This window comes from Hesperophylax consimilis, chromosome 25, assembly GCF_061612785.1.
Source record: "Hesperophylax consimilis isolate HC1 chromosome 25, BYU_Hcon_1.0, whole genome shotgun sequence".
Taxonomy (NCBI): domain Eukaryota; kingdom Metazoa; phylum Arthropoda; class Insecta; order Trichoptera; family Limnephilidae; genus Hesperophylax; species Hesperophylax consimilis.
In genome coordinates this window covers 20,271,492-20,278,788 of record NC_142860.1, presented here as the reverse complement: position 1 = coordinate 20,278,788, position 7,297 = coordinate 20,271,492, and positions in this window count along the sequence as shown.

Sequence of the window (7,297 nt, the reverse complement as noted above, 5' to 3'; positions counted from 1 at the left end):
AATTATTTAAAAAATGGCATTTTATCTGTACATGTATTTTTAATTTCTTCCAATTAACATCTAACTCAGGGGTACCCAACTCAAATCGTTTGGTGGGCCAAAGAAAAAATCACTGAGCTTAGGTGGGCCACACAGCGACCGGATAAATCATCACAATGATAATTATAATTCATTGCTTGACTTGATTTATTGCTTGACAAGGATTGCAGGCACAAATTGGTGATACTTTAAATATTTTCACAGAATTATTATACTCGTTTAAATACTGCATCTTCCACTCGTTTACCCTTGGTGCGTTATAAATAATTTAAAAAAATCGCTGTTTAAGCGGCGTGCTTTCTCTCTCAATCTCCGTTTATTAAAATCAGTCGGTCAGTTGCATTCGATCTTTCGAGAAATGTGAGGAAAAAAATATACCGGTTGGAATTGATTGCGAAAATAAATTCTTAGTGCGGCTATGGGCCTGCCACTTTTCAAGCAATAAATCAAAACCCCCATCGAGAGTCCGAGTACTAATAATAAGAAAGTTCTAATTTCACTAAATATAATATATAAAGCATAAGTGTGATAAAATTACGATAACGTTTTTTTTTGTATAAAATTAAAAACATAGAAACCTGAAAACTTCATTTTTGGCTGCAAAAAATCTTCCAGTGGGCCGCAGGTTGGGCATGCCTGATGCATGCCAGTGCCAGCCCCGAGGCAAGTCGGCGCGCCCGGAACAGTCTGCTCCAATTGCAACTGCACAGGACCGGTCCTGCATCTAACTCACCTTGAATCTTTTTTTAATTTATTCAAAAACATGTATTGAGAATATCACATTGAATCTGCAAAAAAAGAAGCCGATAAAAACATTCCCTTGGTTGTAATCCCATTCGAAAATTTTATATTCGCATACTGCATAACTTGAATTTAAGATTTTGCAATAAGAGTCCAGTCATAGTTCGTCTCGGTTCCATTCTGTATTTAACGTTATCATTGTATAAATAATGTTAAATACAGAATGGATTATTGTTTATATATATATATATACACGGTGTCCGGAAACTCGTAGTACAAGCGGGAAACTGGAGAATCTACACCACATGGGGAACCCAAAAAAACATAAAGTTTTTTGATATGAGCATTTTCAAAAAAAAAAACCAAAAAAAAATATTTTTCGGCTATTTTAGGGTTAAAGTTTTTTCTGGTGTTTAGGGTTGAATAACAGATGTTTTAACCCTGCAGAGCAGAAATATTTTATGATTACACCGGATTAAATGAAGGGTGATTTCAAAATAATGCTTCAAATCCGAGTTTCTTCATTTGTTTTACTTTCAAATAGTTTTAATTAGTTGGGTACTTTGATCTTCAGTAATAATTTATAAGAATTTGATTAAAAAAAAAAAAAAAAAAAATCAACTTCAAACTCGATTTACTCGATAACGAAAGCTCAAATAAAAAAAATATATACTACAAAATCGACTCCAAATGTGATGTAGATTCACCAGTTTCCCGCTTGTACTACGAGTTTCCGGACACCCTGTATATATATATACATTTATGTTACCGCCGTAATATGGACATCTACCTAGTTTGGGGGTATTTTCAATAAAAAAATTTAAAAGCATTTTAAAACATATAATTGTATTTGGATCATGCTTGAAAATGAATCATCGTTATTACGGCTCCCTTGAGGTGATATTATTGATTACTAGCTGTACCCCACCACGCATTGCTGTGGCTCAGTCTGTCTGTGCAGATAGAGATTACGTCCAACAGATTGTGCCGTTTTAAAAAAAAAACATGTTTTAACCTGTCATACGTGATATCTATATAATATAGGTACATAAACACAATTGCATATTCAAATGCAACCTTGTGTCAAAATTTCAAAGCAATCGGTGAAGGACTTTTGGAGATTTAAGATTTTGAACAAACGAAAATTAACATTTTTATTTATATAGATAGATAAGTTTTAAACGAAAACAGAATGCTTGGTTTTCTCTCTTTCTAACATTGCTCAAATCATATATCTATCTCACCATAACACAAAAGAGGATTTTTATGAGTCCATCTCAGTTGGTTCCGTAAAGGGAACAAATCGACTCTACTCCTATCGATATACGGTATACTAAAAGGAAGAAATCGACAATAGGGATTAATAAACATAATATTAATTACTTCATTACCCTATTTTCTTTAAAATTACCCAACATCCAACTACATACTTACCTAACTTAATTAATTGCACCTCTCAATGTAAATAACTTACCTAACCTATTCAAAAGCTAATAAGTTTATAATATTACCATTTAAGGATATACTTCAAAGAATTCATTAACTCCCGTACATACGCAATATGAATACAAATAAATAGTTATGTCCATTATTTTTTTAATGATAAACTAATTTTTATAAGACAAGGCAAGACTATTTTAAATATATACTACGCACTAGCCCATTCAATAATACAATACGGTATCGTTGCGTGGGGAGGAGCTTACAAAACCTCAATTTTGCCACTGGAAATTACCCAAAGACTAATAATAAAAATTATTACTAGGAAACCATCAGATTATTCAACCTCTCAACTTTTTAAAGACTTTCAAGTCCCACCTCTAAAAAATACATATATAAAAAATACGCTGCTTCAAATACACAAAGATTCTAAGAAGTCACACCACGCCATGGTACGCGTAGAGAGCAATAGACATAACACAGTGGGTCGCTTAAGTACGCCATTAATGCATACCAGTTTTGCACAACATTTCTACACATACAATGGAGTGATGTGGTTTAATCAATTGGAAATGGAACTAAGATTGGAACCTGATTATAATAAATTCAAAAATAGACTAAACAATGATATCTTAAATAGTTTGGCTACCTAGAATTGCATTGGAAATTGATTAAGAATATTTAATTGACAGTTTCTTTTTTTTAAATTTATTTTTTATTATATATATTTATAAATATTATTATTTTTTATCTATGCACGTATATATTGTTTTATAATTTTTTAACTTTTAATTTTAATTTTTAATAAACTTCTCTATGTTCCCGCCTTTACACACGAGTATTTTAACTCTCGTAAAGGTTATATATTGTAAACATATATGTGTTTTTACAGTTTTTTAATCAATGTTGCAGGATTAATTACTCATGATTATGTTACATATGTATGTATACAAAGAAACTAATAAAAAAAAAAAAATAAAAAAAAAGGTTTCTTTACATAGCACAAAGGATAACAAATTATTATAAACAATAAATAGTCGCCAGAAATATTCATACAAAATAAAGTTGGTTGTTTTCAGGTGAAAAAATATAATAAGCAGTAATTGTTGATTGAAGTACTGTTGGAATTAGCCGACGTAGCTCAGTGGTCCAGAGCATCTGACAGGACATCAGAAGGTGCAGGTTCAATTCCCGTCGGTGGCATTTTTTTTTTACTCGGGAGTTATTTTCAATTTGTATGGATATTTCAGGCGACTAATTATTGTTTATAATAATTAGTAATATCCATAGAAAAAATATAGTCCATAGGTTTAATCCATATAAAATATAGTTCATATAGGTTTATTTATGGTCGCCTCCATCAGCATCCAGCATTACTGCTCCCGGGGGAATTCTTCAACACCCTCGTCCCAAGGTGTGATGTTTAATTTTCTTATATGTATTTCCTGCGTTTGTACGACACTTTATTTTTCTAGTAGCCTCGATCTGCATCCAGTAATATTCCCTTATGTTCGATGTGCCTGAGCTGGACAATAAAAAAAAAGTTTCAAATACACCAAATAAAAGAACTTTAATTTCACAATTTTGGTATATTTCATGTAATTAACATAATATTATTATGGTACAAATGGAATACAAAAAAGAAGACAGTTTAACCATTTTTAGCCTTCACGCAACACTTTAAATTTAAGTGCAGTCTTTCTCATTTACAAATATCAATATTATATTCCAAACACCTTTTGGAGATCCTAAAATTAACAATAATAATTAATGAACCTACTTTTGACTAAATATTCAGAAGTAATTTTTTTAAACATCAAACGAAAAATGCATGTCTTGTGTAAATCCCAACGATTAAACTTATAATTTTATTGCTTTCATAAATGAGTTCAATTAAAATAATTATATAAGTCTAGAGAAGCATTTGGAAAAATTTACTATTGCTAATTTAACATAAATGTCATTCGATCATTTTATTTTACGCGTGAAGTTAATGTCGACTGCACAAATTAATAATATTAACAACAGCGAGCATTAAAAAATATTTTATTATCATTATAATATAAACATATTGACTGCTTTATATTATAAATTAAAAATAGTTACCAACCAAGAAAAGAAAAAAAAAGAAGGTTTTTTTACCAACAGAGTTAGTTTAAGGGTTTTTAGTGTGTTTTTTTCCACCATGGCAACTTTACAAATTTAAAACTTTTATTTCACGTCACGGTCACACCCAATGACTTGGCAGATTTGAATTGAAAAAGCTACTGTGTACATAATACGTTTTTTATTACCTCCCATAAAAAACAATACAGGTTAAATAAACAATACATATACATATACCATGGCACAATAATAAAAATGTATGCAAAACCTCATTCAATGTTGCAAGTGTAATAAAAATAATTAATTAGGGTGGTACTTTAATTTAAATACGCATCTGTAATGATACTCACGTAAGGTAGGTACCTGATAATATTTTTTGTAAAAAATGTAACTGGACACATCATATTAATTTAAAAATTTGATTGCAATGATGCAGAATTTCCGGAGTGGCCCTCTGATGCTTTTTGAATACACAAAGCGAACCAATGGTGTAGCAGTTTGGTAAAAAAAAAAAAGGTATTCGAGAGACAAATGAAAATTTCGAAAGGGGATCAGTGCATTTTATACCAAAGGTTGGCTGCATTGAAAATTTTGATAATAATCATTTTATTAATAATCTAACTACATAGTATTATTTTAATTAATAATCTAATTAAATAAGTATTATTTTATTGTTTTTTTATTTTAATCTGTTATACCGTCTATAAAATTTATTTTAGCGAGTGAAAAATTTATTATATGTATAGACCATAGACTAATTTCTTAAATCAAGCATTATTATTACATTAAAAAATATGTACGTGTAAATTACACTTACCTCTATTTACATTCATTATTGGAAACAATAAGACCAGATGCAAAAATTTCAACTGAATTAAATTCCTTACTACTGCTCTGAAGCCATTTTATAGGGGTGATAAAATTTACAAGCAACACCAGAACATATACATAATTCCTAGAGCTGAACTAAAACTGATGTCGCATGTTTACTTAAGACCTTTCGACTCCTGGGCCCCAGCCAGGTTTGAAATTGATTATATGTAAATGGAATCAAAAATTAACTCTAAAGTGTTTTAAGTGCAAACGATTCTGTTAAAAAAATTAATACACTTTCTCAATGCACACAGGTATAAATCGGATATCTAAAAATTCCAGCTAGGGTGAAATTCCAACGCCAGTAGCGCATGAACGGTTTGTCGGCAGGAAAAAATTCTTGTCACTGGTGCACAAATGCTTTTCCAGAGGTTAATGAATTTTTGTTACTGATTTTGCATTAGATAAATAAGAATAATTCATTGTAAGTAGACACAACATTGAAATGGCGGAAATTTTAATGTATAAGGTAGATAACATACATACATAAACAATGATATAAAGATCATGTAATAATAGCTAATGGTTACCGCCTATGTATATCCATTATTATAATTGTCTACCTAGTTAATATAAAATCATCACCACCTTTTTACAACCTATTATTTAAGAGGGTCTTTCTGACTTTTGCGTAAAAAAAAGATTATAAATTAATTTAATGTCAACAAAAAAACAAGTATCTATATTATTATTCTTTTTTCTTTTATTTGCCCAGAGTCCCAACTGCTTGCAATCATCAGGAGCCAAAAAGACTATGGCATCACATGTTGGGATATGTTGTGAGACTGAAGGTAAGGGAGATGGTGAAGAGGAAGGTGGGGAAGTGCCTGGCTCTCTAGATCTGGTCACCAAACATGACTAAAGCCATTTCAAACAACGCTTTGATTCTGAATGGTGATCTTTCACCGGGGCGATACTGAAAGTATCTACCACTCCGAACGTGCCACAAACTCACTAAACAATATTATTTTAAAGAAAATATATATACTTGATATAATAGGCATAAATTAAATAGAATAAGTTGCACACGCTGGGATTTGAATCCGCAACCCCCAGATTCTAGCTGAGGATAGTAACAACTCAACCACGGAGGCCATGGAGAAATTATAGAAGGCAATAGAAATGAATGAACGAATGAGCGCAGACACGTGAAAAATTATGGGTCAGTCATATGTCATAGAGGCGCTATTGCATACTAACATCAAAACATGTTCCACTATTACGACGTGAGTAGCAGTGCTTGGGGACCGGATTCCCTGCCACTTTTAAAGATATTTAACTATTACATATCTATCTAATTCCGATGAAATTAATTACTCCTTCCTCCCCTCACCGAATCTCCTTCATTTTTTTTAAAGGAAAGGACTACAGTAGTATGTATTTGGTTCTGTACCGTTTTGCATTACTTATGCCCAGTTGTATCGCAGAAATTCGCGTGTGACAGTCATTAAATGGACATTCAGCGACATTTTGTTTTCTTTGACAGTTGAAAGGTTCCCGTTAATTGCCGATTCTAAGTCCGTTTCAGCTTTTGAATAAATGGTGATCAACAGAAGAGGACCATTACAATGGGTGGTCAAATTATTAGTTAAACATGCAAAAATTACATTATCATCAGTTTGAAGCTGTGATTTAATCGCCCAACCGATTTCAATGAAATTTTGTGAATTTGTATGGATGGTTCCAGCATGAGATATAGTTTTGGACCCAATAGACGGAACTGTTGTCGAGATCTAAAAAAATTTTTTTTTTTTCAATGATTTTTTTTTTTCTTTAGATTTTTCATCAGGTGGTCGAGGTCACATCTAAGTCAGAGGTGCTCAAGAAAGACATTAGCAATAGCAAAGTATAGCTGGGATTCCACTAATTTCAAATAGAATTTTTGAAAAAACTTTCTTTTAAATAATACATATTTGAGAAAAAGCACAATACAAAACGTTAAAAAAAACTCATTTAGTAGAACCTCCCGTGGAATTAGTTACAATAACCCCATTTTTTTTTTTTTTTTTTAAAGAAAGACAAACATTCCCGGGTTACGAATAACATGACAATATTTGAAAATCTCCTACTACCACCACAGTAAGCTGAAAATGTTGCT